At 42.2% G+C, this 15306-nt stretch overlaps 1 protein-coding gene across 1 annotated transcript in view; it reads left to right on the top strand.

Moving 5' to 3' along the window:
* The first annotated feature begins 717 nt into the window (after positions 1 to 717).
* Positions 718 to 15306, top strand: part of CRYBG1 (crystallin beta-gamma domain containing 1) — a 97771-nt gene continuing 83182 nt past the window's right edge. Inside the window, exon 1 of the mRNA XM_064508846.1 lies at positions 718 to 830. The gene's annotated coding sequence lies outside the window, so the exon portion shown is untranslated. The remainder of the gene's footprint in view (positions 831 to 15306) is intronic.

The raw sequence follows: 15306 nt of genomic DNA on the forward strand, positions 1-15306 counted from the left end.
CTCCCGGCGCTGCGGGGTGCGGGAACATCAGGTCGGGGCTGTCGCTGCAAGGCCTGACGTGACCGTTCCCGTTCCCGTTCCCGTTAGGTCAGAAACCCGGCGCCACCAGCACGGCCAAGCCACCTGCAGGAGGGGGGCGACCAGCCGACGACGGAACCGCGGCGGAAAGCAGCGCTGCCGCGTCTCCGCGCGCCCCGGGAGCCCCCCGACGGCCGCCCGGCGCCCGGCGCGGGCGGGCACGCCGGCCCTCCCCGCGGCTTGCACAACCCGCGGGTTGTCACAGAACAACAACAGGCTAATGGGCCCCTAATTTGCACCCTGGGCACGGCGAGCACGCGAGCCGCTCCCTTCCCGTGCGCGGCGGGGGAGCCTGCCCCGGCGCTGCTCCCCGCGCGGGGAGGGACCGACGCGGCGGCGATGGGCAGGGAGAGCATCGCCTCGCTACGCGCGTACACACCGGGGCGGGAGGCGCCCGCACCCTCCGCGCCCGCGGAGCCTCGGAGGCCGCCGCCCGCGCCGCGCTGCGAGCAGCTCCTGCCGCGCTGCCCGCGCTGCTGCCGGGCCCCGCCGCCGCCGCCGCCCGCCGCCCATCGCCGCGGCGCCCAGCCCGGCATGGCCCGGGCGCGGCGCGGCCGCTTCGAGCGGCTCTTCGGCCGCAGCGAGTCGGACGGCTCGGAGCCAGAGGGCGCCGCCGCCGCCCGCCGCCGCCCGCCGCCCGGCGCCGCGCCCAAGCGGCCCCGCTGGCGCCCCGGCAAGAAGGAGCAGCAGCCTCGGGGGGGCGGCGCCGCCTGGCCCCCGCCGCCCGCCGCTTCGGTCGGCCCCGCGCTGCGGTAAGACCAGCCCCGACGGCGGGAGGGAGCGGGGCCGCGGCCGGTGCCGGCGGCGCAGGGCCCGGGGGGCCCGGCGGGGCTGCCGGCGGGGCTCCGCGGCGGCGGTGCGAAGGGCACGAGCAGCAGGGACCCCGCGCCCCGAGCAGGGGGGCTTCCCGGCCCCAGACGCGCTCCCAAAGTGTCGCTGGCGTCTGTTAATAAATAGCCTTTGCTCTTCCGCGGCAGCGGACTTGCTCTGCGCTCGCTTTTCGGGGTGTGGGAAAGAAGGGCAGAGGTCTCAGTGTCACTTTGCTGCAGCGCCTTCCCCATCTGTTGCTCCCCAGTGTGAGGCAAAGTTCCCCGTGAGTAATGCCCATCTAATGCACGCTGGCCTGTAATACTCTTCTCCAGGACGCAGGTACTGCCTCAGCGCTGCTTCCAGCATGGGGAGGCTCGGGGAGGCTGGCTGCAGGTGTCTGGGTGGCAGAGCCCTTCCACATCCAGGTAGTTCACGGCAGGGCATGGCAAACGTGAGGCTACAGCAAGGATTGGTTCACATAACACTGCTCAGGTCTGAGACCCAGGCAATGAGAAGGTGTCAGTGCTATCCAGATTTAAAAACACCTGTTGTGCATCATGGATCTCTTCGTTGTTTGGTTCAGATTGAGAAATCTGTGTGTTTGGTAGGGGTGCACCTGTATGACAGTTATACAGGGCATACTTTACTAAACTACAGTCTAATGAAGCTTGTGTTTGGTACCGAAATACATTATTGAAAACTTTTAACAGCAACATCTCATATAGAAACCCATGTTAGTTCATGTTTACACAGGAGTAGGAAAAGTAATATGAAATCTACTTTTCAGAACTATTGAACCAGGAAATGGTGTATGAGTAGGCAAATACTACTGAGTAGGCAAGCTCAGGGTAGTGCTGCAGGTGACCTCCACCAGGAACAGAAACTGCTTCCCCTTTTCTGCCTTCCAGAAAACAGATAAAACAAAAAGCACAGTGCTCTGTAATCATCATAGGATCATAGTGTAATTCAGGCTGGAAGGGACCCCAGCTGGGCTCTAGTCCAACTTCATGCTCAAAGCAGGGTCAGCTCTGAGATCTCACCAGGTCGCTCAGGCTTTATTGAGTTGGGTTTTAAAAACTTCCAGGAATGGAGACTGCACTGAGCAACTTGCTCCCTGCCTGACCATCCCCTTGTGAGAAAGTTTCTCCTTGTATGAAGTCAGACCACCTCTTGTTTCAGTTTATGCAGTCTTCTCCTCCTGCCATGCACTGCTGAGAACCTCTCGGCTCTTCTTGGTCACCCTCCCATAGGTGCCGGGGGGCTGCTGTGAGCCCCCCTCAAGCATCTCTCCCCCAGACTGACTGAGCCTCTGCCCCTGACCAGCTTGGTCACCCCAGTTTATCAACATCTGTTTTCTATTGAGGAGACCTAAAACTGAAAGGAGTATTCTCAATGGGCTCAACGAATGCTGAGAAAAGGGGGATAAGTTCTTCCTCTACTTGCTAGTTCCTTTTTCTTCCAGATACCTTGCTATGTCTCCTGTGCCAAACCAAAGCAGAAACACGGAATGGGATTTGGGTCTTGGTGTTAAAATAATTGGAGGATGTTTTTGCTGCACAATGTTACCAAGTTCTGTACATAAAATATAAGTGAAATCTAGTAACTGCAAGGCTTCTGAAATGATAGGTTTGTAACTATTGTTTGAAAATCCAGGGTTTTTTGCTTTCTGTTCAGGAAACTAAACTTTCTAATACTGATACAGAGCTTTTGCCTTCAGCACTAGAAATACGCATTTATGTTAACATCATTAACTGCAATTGGTCATCTTAAGACAGCACGAATGTTCTTGTTTGTGTAGCTTCCTACCATCCTTGTTTGTTTTTTTTTAATGGAATGAACAAAGCCTTTAGTGCACAGCCTAAAAAAATCAGTGCAATTTTTATATGTTGAAGGTTATGGTATTGTTTCTCAAAATACATTGTTTGAAGTATTTTATTTTTAGTAGGCTAAATAATGGACCATTAGGCATGAATAGAAGAATGCTGCATAGACCAAAAAAAAGTATACTTTAAACAGTAATGATTTTCAAAATTTGAGGTGCTTAACAAATAGCCACATTTTGCTATGAGAGAGACATAGTTTGGCACGCAGCTTGTATGAACGTTGGCTTCTTGAAGACACCTGTTTAAACGACAGTCCAGTTTAAAAACAAAGTATCTCAGGAGCTGTTTTGCTGTTCTTATGCTATTTTTTTTTCAGGTAGGCAATACTTTTCATCACTGTTAGATTATTTATCTTGAAGAGCAGTGGCAAACACAGCATAAAAAAAGTCTCACCATTTTTGTCTAAAATACCAAACAAGCAATACAACTCCTTTAAACTTGAGGCTGCAGGTGTGCACTCTTGTCCCTCAGCGAAGTGTTTGTGTTGTACTCCCTTTGCTCTTGAGTGTCCGAAATTAAATCAGGAAAGCCAGATGAACTCCGCTGGACTCTTTCTCCAGCAAAAGCTCCTAGAGTCTCTTTCCCAGAGATAAGAGAGACAAACTGGAGAATTTAAACAGAAGAAGCTGCAGTGAAAGAAAAAAATGCAAAAAAGTTTCTTAGAAAATTGCACCATACTAAGATACCAAATTTTAAATGGTCCCCTGGAAGTTCCAGCCCTACAGAGTTGTCAGGTCATGGACATTGAGTAATCTCCACCCATTGGCAGCTTTAAAAATGAAGATGATGACTTTGATTTCAACTTTGAAGCAGGAAGCTGACTGCAGGGCAACAAAGGAAATTGTATATCTTTGGGGTGTGAGCATTTAGCAGTTTTTCCCACACCATGCTGCACTATGAATTGGGAGCTTTGGGTACTTAATGCTCAGGACCGGGCAAGTTACTACAGTCCAGTTATGAGTTGGCTAAGGCACAAATGAGTTGGCTAGATTGTTGCCCAGAATGTGTCAATGTAATCAGCATCAAAAAAAAAAAAAGAGACATTTTTGCTGCTTATTACTTCCTCATTTCACTGATAAGCATCACTCTTGGTATTGAGAGTGCTAGGACTGCTACTACCAGCAATACACCGCCTTGTTTGTATTACTTTCCTCTCCCTGATTAAGTTTAGCTGAATTCATCTTTGTCGACATACTGAATTCTTAAAGACAAAGAAACCTATGTGACTGTTACTCTACAGCAATCTGGCATGGAGACAAAAATTAATTAGGGTTCAGTAATACCATAAAAATGAGCAAAGGGAAACTTGATATTAGCCTACATCCAAGGATAGGTAGACTGTAGTTAGACCTTATCTCAGAGAGGAACACACACATTCAGGAGATATATGAAGAAATTTTGTGTTTTGAAAGGAGAAGGAGTGGTGAGACAAAATCTGATGCCTCTTCCCTACTTCCATGTTTTCTGAGTTACTCTGACTTCTCTATCAGAAGAGGTGTGGGAATCATGCTTCACAGCCATTATGTTTTGATGAAAGATTAAGAACAAACATTTCACCACATTAAAAAAACCTAAAAAAGTAACAGAGCATTAGTAGCCTGATTGTTTAACGAGAAGAAGAAGAGGTACAAAACTGTCATACATGCAGATGCATTAAATAGTAAAATTGGAATCCTCAATTCAGCATACTGAATCAGTACACTGAATTGGGCGATCTTATCAATGTTTATAAATATCTGAAGGGAAGGTGTAAAGAGGACAAGGCCAGACTCTTCTCAGCAGTGCCCAGTGACAGGACAAGAGGCAACGGGGCCCAAGCAGAAACACAGGCAGTTCCACTTGAACACAAGAAAACACTTCTTCACTGTGAGGGTGGTTAAATACTGTAGCAAGTTGTCCAGAGAGGTGGTGGAGTCTCCGTCCTCAGAGATACTCAAAATCTGACTGGACATGGTCCTGGGCAACCTGCTCTAGGTGACCATGCCCTGAGCAGGGGGTTGGACCAGAAGCTCTCCAAAGGTACCTTCTAACCCCAGCTGTTTTGGGATTCTGTACTTTCAGGATGTGGGTAAATTTACATTTGTGCATTGTCTGGTTGAAAGAAGAAATTGAATTGTTCACCTGCGTTCTTTGCAGGATTGAATACAGATGTCTAGAAGTGTAGCTGCTTGCATTTACTTTGTGGGAGGTGGAAATGAAAAAAAGTGCAGAATAATTCTGGGTTCTTTGTAAGCAGAATGCCTTAGGAATAAAGATTTATCAGTTTAATTTTATTTTATAAAAGAATGAAGTTCTGTTAAACTATCATGATCAAATAATTACATGCAAAGCATTTTTGTTCAATTTTTTTATCAATATTGTTACCTAATAAAGAAATCAGGGCTTATTAAACAAATCGATTTTTAGAAAGAGACTAAGATAAGAAGGGTGGAATGCTTAAACATTCATTTGTTTGTTTGCATTCATAAGAAGTGAAAAATACCATCTTCTGAAAACCTATGTAATGACATCTGTGCCATGAGAGTAGTAATAAGTCGTTCTTGAATAAGTTTGATATAGGCCTCTGTTTCTGTGCTTCAGATTTAGCAGTTTTGGTGGCTCCAAAAACACCAGTGTAAAGAGAAATGCTGTCCTTTTCAGTTTGTCATTAAAAAAAATAAATAAATCTGAACCAGTAAGACCGATAGTGCTTTCTTGACTGGCTTGCTTAGATGTCAGTGAAAGATTAGATCCTGGTAGAGAAGAGTGGGATCTCATTCCTAACTTCTGTGTTTCAAAAGAGTTGCTGACTTTGCTTTTTCTTGTGTTTTTCCTTAAATATAGAAAAACTGATCTTAAAATCAGAAAATAAAATGAGTCAACAGACTCACGCCATTCACAAATCGAAGAATTATCCGTAGTTTTGGGGTGCTTCTGCCTTTGCTTTGTGTTTATTTTGGGGGGAGGGTGTACCCTACCTCATTCAGGTGAATCAGATTCATAGGAGTGCTGAGTACCACAGAGGTGGTAGGAGCACTGTCCTGAATAGATAAAGCGTATTCTGAGAAATCAGGTTCTAGATATCTCAAACTAGGTGCCAGTTTTGATACCTCTGGTTTTCATGTGTATTCCAGGTCCAAACCTTGAACGCTGAGATAAATAAAAATACGAAGGTGCTCTAATTGTAATAAGAGCAAAAATACCATTGTGAAAACTACCCAGGAAAGTTCACAGAGCAAATGCCTGTGTTGAATGCAGATACATACAGCTGGCACTTAATAATGCATTAAGCATTAAACCAATATTAAATATTGAATGCATACCTATTCAGTGAGTACCATCTATCTAAAAGTGAGAGAAGTAGATTTCACTTTATTCTTTCTCAACACTGCTATCTCCTCTCCTCTTTTTCTATTTGTCACGGTCCCTTTTCTATTTGTCACAGTGCTGTCTCTCTGTCCCTCCCTATTCACCTTGTTGAGATTTCCATCAAGCAATTTAATCTTCATTTTCTAGTGGTTTCCTGCTTGCATCAAGAATACAGAAGAGTGATACTTTATTGTACTTGTGATGGCCTGAAGATGTAAGCAGGATGATGTTTGTATATAGCAGTAATATCTGTAGATCAGTTGGCATAATTGGAAAAATTAAACAAGCTTTTTGGCACACAAGAGAAGACCTGAAGAAGGTGATTACTTTGTTTTCTTCACGTCCGCTCTTAATTAAGGCTGCGGAGATAGTAAATTAAGAGGAAAAACAGTAAGACTGTTGTAGATATTTCCACATGGTGGTAAACGGTGCCTTTGCACAAAGAAAATTATATAATATAAATAAAATAGAAATCATTATGAAATAAATATGAATATGAATAAAATATAAAATAGTTTATTTAGACAGAATAAATAGTTCTGTATGGAACCCCTGTGATTTTCTTAAAATGACACTTTGCCTCATTTTTGGTGATCTTAAATACCATGGGTAAACAGAAATAGTACCTGTTATTGGAATGGTGAATATAATTATTTTGACTGCTTCACATACAAATATAAGGCGGGTCCACATCCTCTAATTTCAGATATCTACGTCTGAACTAGCTCCTCCCCTTGTAATCAAGGAGGGCAAATAGGCATGTCTGGCATGCCATTCATCTCATCCTAAGGTGAGCGTCTAAAACAGGCTAAATGAATTGCACCTTAGAAGTGCCTGGTTTTCCTCATTGACCGTGAAAGGCTCCTGAAGGTGACAGCTCCAGCATCTGAATGTGGACAGCTGAGTTGCCCCCATGTTGCCTTATACAGGGAGTCCACAGAGTGGTATCTCCACATGGAGATTAGTGCCGAGTCAAACAGTCTGAATTTGAAAATCTCTGTTCTGATTTTTCCTGTGCAACTTTAAGGCACCTTCTTTGTTCACAAGCAATCTACTCTTAAAGACTTTTTTTCCACAGCATTTCAGTCTTGTTCAGTTGATTGTGGTTAGGAGTTCTCATGTTTAGGGAGTTGGGGTTGATCCCTACTTCTGCTGAGCTTGCTAAGTAAAGCTGGACAAGTCACAGGAAAACAAAGCTTTCTTGGGTGATTACTCATTTTTCTTTTTCACTGCGGGAACAAGAAGTTAAGAGAGAACAGGAGAAGCAGGACAGAGGAAAAAGGAGACTACCTGACCTAGGGTCTGATTTGCAGAATTTTAGCCAAAATGACAATGTTTAGTAAAGTTAAAAGCTGCCAAAAAGGGAATCTTATAATAGGAAATATGGGAAACTGTTAAAAGTAGGCAGTTCTTCCTTTAACAGCTTGTATTTTAAAATACAATAAAAACATGAGGAGCTGTTCTATAATTGGAGGTTCCTGTGCAAGGAAAGAATTCCTTCTCATCTTCAGTTTTCAAAACAGACATTTCGGAAATCAATGGTTTGCATGCAAATAAAGTAGCTAGTATCTTTGTGTACAGTATTTTTATATTAGTGACTTCTTACACCTAGCAAACTTTCTACTGTACAATTTTCTTTCTCCTGCATGTTTGTTCATGCAGCCACATACTGTGAGCTAACAATCTATCATCAAATATTTCATCATTCAATGCTCCTTCAAGATAAGAAGGGAAAAATCAGCAAAGATTGATCAATATGGAATTATTCCTTTCCTTTAGTGCTCTCTGCAAAAAATATTATTAATTCATTTAAAGAAAAGAAATTATTGTCTTATCCATGTCTTTCCCAAGTGTGCAAAAGTCCTATTATTTTTCTTTATCCTCATTTGGGACTGTACTTGGAAATTCTGAAATGAAAGTGAAGTTAGATAACATAGTACTTGTTTTGGTAAGTGAATCCTTTCTTCATCTAGAATTTACAGTTATAAAATTAACCAAGCTAAATTTTAAAAGAATGTTCTGAACTATAAAAAAATGTAAAACAGACATGTCTGATGAATTCCCCAAATCCTCTGTTTCAGCTGAGGCCCAACACCATCAGCACAATTGCTATTTTGACAAAAGAATTCTTTTTTTCTTCCATAGGGTTCCCTTACATTAATTACAGTAGTATCCTCTGGTAAGTGTGTGGTTTAAAACTGTGCCCCCTCTATTAAAAAAAAAAAAAATGCTTCCTTCAAGTAACGTGGCTTTTGTATACGGTCTGTGTTCATATATTTACAGGGTTTCCTCTCCTGGGTCTATTTCTGCAGATTGATAGTGTTCCTCCTACCGTTAAACTAACTTAGCGAGTACTTAGAGAGCTCAAAGCAGAGAGGCCTTAGTGTATCCTTCAAGCAACTTCTCTATAGTTGCTGTTTCATCTTTCTAAGCTACTGTTATGTTTTCTCTCTTGAGTATTTTGGACTGTTGCTGTTGTCACAGCTGTAGTACTGTGGTGGAGTCAAGGTTGCATGTTAGGAATGATATCCAGTTCCATTTGAACCAATGAGGATCTCTGCATAAGCCAATAGACCTTGATCAGGTTATAGATAGCTGAGCAGAAAAGGTTTAAGATTCACCGCCCAGTGGAAACCATTATTTTCCATCTGTCCCTTCTTCTGTGGTCTGGAGCAGGTGCCACAACACAGTCTTCTGCTCTCAGCTCTCATGCAAAGTCAGAGATGACTTCTGATTAACGATGATGAAAGCAGGTGAGAACCTGTAATATCAGTGGAAGCTTTTGTGTTACCTGTGAGGAGAGGGTGCTCCAGAGGAAGTGAGGTGGTCATATGGTTGTTTCCTGGCAGGAAACTAGCAGAACACTTTCCTCATTATATGATAAATACACAACAGATTCAGAATAATTTAGGTTGGAAGGAGCCTCTGGAGGTCGTCTTGTCCAACTCTCCACTCAAAGCAGAGCCAGCTTCAAAGTTAGATCCAGCTGTGAAGTTACAGCAGGTTGCTTAGGGCTTTGTCTAGTCACGTTTTGAATATCTGCAAAATTGGAGACTCCATAACCTCTCTGTGCAGATTGTGAAAATTTTTCCTTGTGTCTGAACAGAACTTCTTGGGCTGCAGCTTGTGTCCATTACCTCTTGCTCTATCCCTGTGTACCTCAAGGGAGAGTTTGGCTCCCATTATGTAGCTGTAGACAGCAATAAGATGTCCCCTTCACCTTTTCTTCTCGGGGCCGAACAAACCCTGCTCTTTCAGGGGCTCCTTGTACCTCATGCCCCAGCCCCTAAGCATCTTGGTGGCCATCCCCTGTACTCACTCCATTTTATCTACATTTCTCTTTTACTGGAGGTCTGAAAGTGGACACAGCACCCTAGATGTGGTCTTGCATGTGCCAAGCAGAGAGGAGGAATCACTTTTTCCAGTGTACTGGCCATGCTCTTACAGATGCAACACAGTATGTGGTTAGCCTTCGTTACTGCAAGGGCACATTGCTGGTAATGTCTGGGAGCAGAACAATATAAAAACTGTGAACTTGCAGAGACTCGGCATCGAGGTGTACAAGCTCATTCTAAGTGACATCATGAACATGTGGATTTTGGGGGAAGGGTCTATTTTTTTCCTCTTTGTCTTCCAGAAGGATTTACGGAGTTGTTCGTTTGTTTTGGTTTCCATCATTTTAATTCCTTGAGACTGTCATTTGGGACTTCATGGTGGACATTCCACAGCAGCCAATGAGGTACTCTGTGAATAGCAATGCAGAAGTGTTTTCCTACACTTGGCTGGGAATACTATGCCATTCATGAATCATTTAATGAGTAACATGTAATTTCTGTGACAAGATGTATATTTAGAATTTTGGAACAGTATAAGCACATTTGGCATAAAACCAAAGCTATATGATTACTAGTAAAGAGGAGTGTGTGTTGTAGAGTCATCTCTACCTATGAAGTAGGATGTTTTGATGATTCACCCTGACTACTTGTTGAAGGTAAAGTACAAATAATTCATAGTGCATGGTGTGTGATAGGATGCCACTCAGTACTTGTTGGAATTTATCTGTTATCCACTGTTGAAGCATCTTTGTGGCCTTCCATAGCTATATGCAATAGCTGAAGCAATAGGGGAGAAAACAGGAATGGAAATGAAAGGAAACCTACCTATCAGTGTTAAGCTTTTTCTGTTTGAAAAATATTGGAGTACTTGATGGAGAGCAAGAAATTATGGAGCTTTTTTTCTCTAAATACGTTTAAGAGTAATGCTGTAAATTATTCAGTGGAACCGCTGAACCAGCAGCCATCATGTTACCTTTGGTGCTAGCTCAGTATTCCTACCTGTACAGACTGGGCCGTGAGAAGAGGTACAGGTCCTGGTTTAAGCATGTTCAGTCTTCCTGCATTAGAAGTTGTCTAAGGGCAAGATACCTTCTGTTCGGAAGCGATGCAGATGTGTTAGTATAGCTCTGTGCTTGCACTGGTACCTTCTGTTGAGAGGCAGGTTAGTGATTGATTAATTGATTGACTGATTTTTACAGCACTGAGAATAAGCTCGTATATTCAGACTGAACGGACAACTGTCTGGACATGGCACCATGCAAATGTCATTCATTATATGACTCGCAAACCAGAGCTGCTTTTTACCTGGCTGTCATATCCTTGGGCAGATTGCAAATCTGTCTGACCCCACTATATAGGCATATCCTGAGTTAACTTCATGAGACTCTTATGATTTGAGGCTGGATTCTTTAACTTACTCAATGGGAGGCAAGCCTGTTTGACTTCAGTTCAGATAATAAATGTTTTTCTCACGCCTTTTGTCTGTCTTGTTAGTTTATGTAGTAACCTCTCCCAAGCTGCGGTTGTTCAGGTTGTGTGTTTTATCAGGTGTCTAGAATAATGGAGTCTGATTCGGACCACGGCTTCTATATGCGAATAGTGAATAACAGCACAAAAGACAAAAAAGGTTGGCACCTTTCAAAGGGTCTAAATGAACACATATTATTTGAAACTTGAGCATGGAATTCATCAGGGTTCATAAACCTTGTATAATTTAAGGGTGTGTATGAGATGAGGAAGAAAAAAAAAAGAAAAGAGGCTGAGAGGCCTATAGAAGGTCCACAGGGCCGTACTTTAAACACAATACAGATGATAATCCTTCAAATGAGAAGTCTTTTCACATGAAATTGCCTGCATGGTTTCCGATGAACAGCTTGATAGCTATTCTTGTCACACATTTGACAGAAGCTGAGAATAGTCAATACTTCAGTGAGGCTCTTATCTCCTGTATTTGGGATCAAACCTGCTGATGTCTTCAGGAAAATTTTTGCCTCTGAAATTCTGATAAATCTGAATTATGTAGGTGTCATTCCTCTCTGCTCCTCCATGTGTTGGCAGAGTAGAAATCCAAAGGCAGTCTTAATAGTACTATTATTCATGTGAGTCTGTCTTGTTGTTTGCACTATCTTCTGCCATGCATCTGTGGCTTGGAGCGACTGCTAATTGAACTAACCAGTTCTTTAACAAGACCTAGATGGTATCTTCCTTACCTGGGACAGGTAGAAATCTGCACCTTATACATCCTTCGAAGTAAGGTAGAGATGGTAGTTTTAACACAGGATTTTTAGTATTTTATACTAGCTAAATGTATGAGTAAGCCAAATTATGTGGGGGAGAAGTCATGTTTTCACTATAGTTCACTAAGAATGGAAAAAAAATGATAGAGAGAAGGCAGTACTCTCTACTAGATCCTTACAAGTAATATACTGGGAAAAAAAATCTGTAGATTAAATGCAGGATTTTCTGGCAAGACATCTGACTTCTCATCTTGACTTTCAAGTAGTATTTATTAGTGCAAACATACTATGTTTGGATCAAAGCATAGTTTAGAGAATATCGAACATTTATAACTCAAGCTCAAGACAATAGAAGTCTTATCCTGAGCAACTTTTACATGTGTGCCTGTGGTGCTAAGGATGTCTGATAAATCATAAAAAAGTGAAAAAACAGCACTTCCTTCATAATGTAACTGCTTTGGTTGAAATAAATCTCGTCAGATGACAAACACTGTCTTTTTGTTATGCAAAATGTCCTGTTTTTCTGTAATGCTAAATACAATGTGAGAGTAATACTTAAGATTTGAAACAAAGCAAAAAGTGTCCTCAATTATAAATGTTTACTAATATGTGAAACGAGTAGTAATTTAGCCCTGAATAAGTGATCTGCATCCTAAATGACTCCCCTTTAAACTGAACGTATATTTTTGTTTCCACTGTGCAACACTCTGCTGGGAAGCAGTGTGTGAGGCTGTCAGAAGCCAGGCAGGCTGCTCGCGCTGGAAGAATGTCCCATTAGCTGTTAAACCTGTGGGGCAGCATTAGAGGGAATAATCATAGCTCAGTGCCTACACTGAGGTATTCAAGTGATGACTGCCTGCTTCACAGCTGCTTGGTGCAACTGTTGGGAAGGAGTTGAACCAGATGCGCCTGGCGCAAGTCTGGCAGCTTTTAACTATCACATTCTGTGTCTAAATAAGCTCTAGCAATCTGAATTATTGCATAGAAGAGTATTTTTGATGATATTACAGTATCATCTGTTTTAATCAGATTTTTGTGATGGGAATTAATATTTTAATATTCTTGTGAGTTTCTTTTATACAGTATGAAATACAATTAGTCCATGAGGGTTTTTTTCCACTGCTTTGTTGGAAAAGTTTCTAAATCACTTCTTGCTGCTAGCCATCTCTTTTCTTTGTCCACTTTGTCTTCCTAAGTTTCTTTATCAGTTATTTGCTTTGCAATTGTTTTCATTTTTTGTGATTTTACTAAACATGATCAGGGTGATTCCTTACTATCACTGCAGTTGTAAGAGACTAACTTGCCTAACTCCACAGTTCTTTTTTTAAAAAAATATGGTAAACCTCTGTATACCTGTTTGGACATGCCTAATCTCTTCTATGATCAGAGTTATTTGTCAAACTTTGGTGTATTTCCTTGGCGTACTTCTGCTCAACAGTGATTTTTTCCCCCCCATGCTGTTGTCTGCAAAAGTAGTGCTTTTCTTGCATCCATCTTCAAGCAAGTCCTTTGTGCTCTAAAGACTCCATATTTTGATAATTCGTTTGTGGTTCATAAGATGTTCCTGCTGTTCTTTATTATAGTCCATGGAATTTCTTTTCTTTCAATCATGGGTTGAATATGCTTTTTAAGTTGAAGTTGAACCCTCCCATCATTATCCTGGGACAATTGCCAAAACAATGAATTACGACCAGGTATTCATTTCTTTGCACAGTCAAAATTATCAGTTCTGACTTTGTTTCATAGAAGAGTTGTTCAAGTTTAGCATAGTTTTTTCAGTTGTGCCTCTCTGTAACTAAGACAGATTTTTCTTTCATTAGTAATACTGCTTGTTTTTTAACACTTCTTCTTCTTGATGTAATTCCCAGGCTGTTCACCAGATAATCTGTTTCTCTTGTAATTTTGAAAATGTTTTTGTCCGCTTCCAGGCTACTTTCCATTTTACAGCCTATATTGCAGTCTAGGTGCCTAGGGTAGACTTGTTTCTTTTCTCTACAGCTTAATACCTGTTTTCATTCTAATGTGTTCATTTTGGTTTGCTGTGTTTTCTTACTAGCAGGATGTCCATGACACTTGCAGATGTTTATAAATAAATTTTGCTGTTTATTACAAATTAGATGTCCACGTCATCTAATGAAGCAGGTGTGACCGGCCATGTGCTGGCAATTAGCAGGTCGTGGTCTATTTGAAATTCACGTGCTTACTTTTTTACTTTCAAAAGTAATCACAGTGTGATTCTTCAAGGGTAGATTTTGTTGTTTAGGTTTTTTGGGGGGTGGGGGAAGGATTTGTCATTTCTGGTGATTGAGTCACTTCTACCTTTGGAGAAAGTTTTGAAACCTTCTCCATAGAGCATCTTAGTCTGTAGGAAGAACACCTGCAATTGCTTTATCTCTTCAGTCATATGTTTTTCACATTTCTGATGCAGCACAGCTTCCAGCCCTCCATTTGAACTCTGTGGACATGTTCATGTCTCTTATTAAATTGTAGTATTGTGTTAGTGTATCACTTGGCTTTAATAGAGCCTTCACTTTTTGATGGTCTGAATGCCCACTCATAAACTGAACCACTTATAAACCACACTGAATTATTTCTTAATCCTAAACTTTATTTTTTAATGTAAAGAGTGTCAGGGAAAGCAGCTGTGAAATAAAGGATGTTGACTGTCAGGAACTTAAAGACTAGCTAAGTGGATATTGGAATGTCAACGGACTTATTTGATTTAGCAATTCTTACATCTTCCCTGGATTGCCCCTGCTTGCCTCTGCTTTCCTTGTAACTTTAGCCTGTGAACACTGAAACTTTGGAGAATATTTTGATTATTCTGTCTGCTGAACTTTAGGGTCCGGTTTTTACAGGAGACGTTAGACATCAGCCTAAAAGAAGTAAACAATCACCATGAGCAGCTCCTCAGAAAAAGGGTCTGGTAGAAATTTCTATTTCTCTGCATATGTATTCTAAATTGGCCATTTTTGTCTGCAGGGGCATTCTCTTCTGAGCAGTTGCCCTCACAGGTGTTCAGGTGTGAATGAGAGAGAATGTGAGCATGCCCAAACATAGAGATTTTTGGATTTAGTGGTATCTGAAGGGGGCTCAGGTTCTGCTGCTGCAACTTGTGCTTCGTATCAGAGGGGAATAAAAGGGTTAGATGTCTTCATATGTGTCAGCCACTTCTCAGCCTTAGTGCAAGCTTCTTGTTAGGAAGCTTTTATCTTTAAATTTCGGTAGTTTTTATCAGCCTAGGCACATTGGTTTAGGTCCTTTGTCATAGATTTCAGAGCTGAAGATGGAAGCATGAACAAATACAGCAGTGATCAGGGGCATCTGGAGGAGTAGCAAGCATCTCCCCCAACTGGAAGTGTGAATATTTTCCAGCAATGCTCATGCAACTTCTGATGTCAGTGACCTGCCTCTAAGGCACTGGGTGAGAAACTGGTGCTGTGGTACTGCTGGTGACTTCTGCTTCTCTCCCAGGGCTGATCACAGGCAAATGATAATGAAGAAATGGTTCTGACACTGCTCCTCAGCATGGTACCGTGTTATCGGATACTTCTTAGCAGCTTGAAATTCAGCACCAGTGTTAGCACATACCAGATGCCAGGGTAGAGTCTGACA

This window comes from Dromaius novaehollandiae, chromosome 3 (genome assembly GCF_036370855.1).
Source record: "Dromaius novaehollandiae isolate bDroNov1 chromosome 3, bDroNov1.hap1, whole genome shotgun sequence".
In the NCBI taxonomy this organism is placed as follows: domain Eukaryota; kingdom Metazoa; phylum Chordata; class Aves; order Casuariiformes; family Dromaiidae; genus Dromaius; species Dromaius novaehollandiae.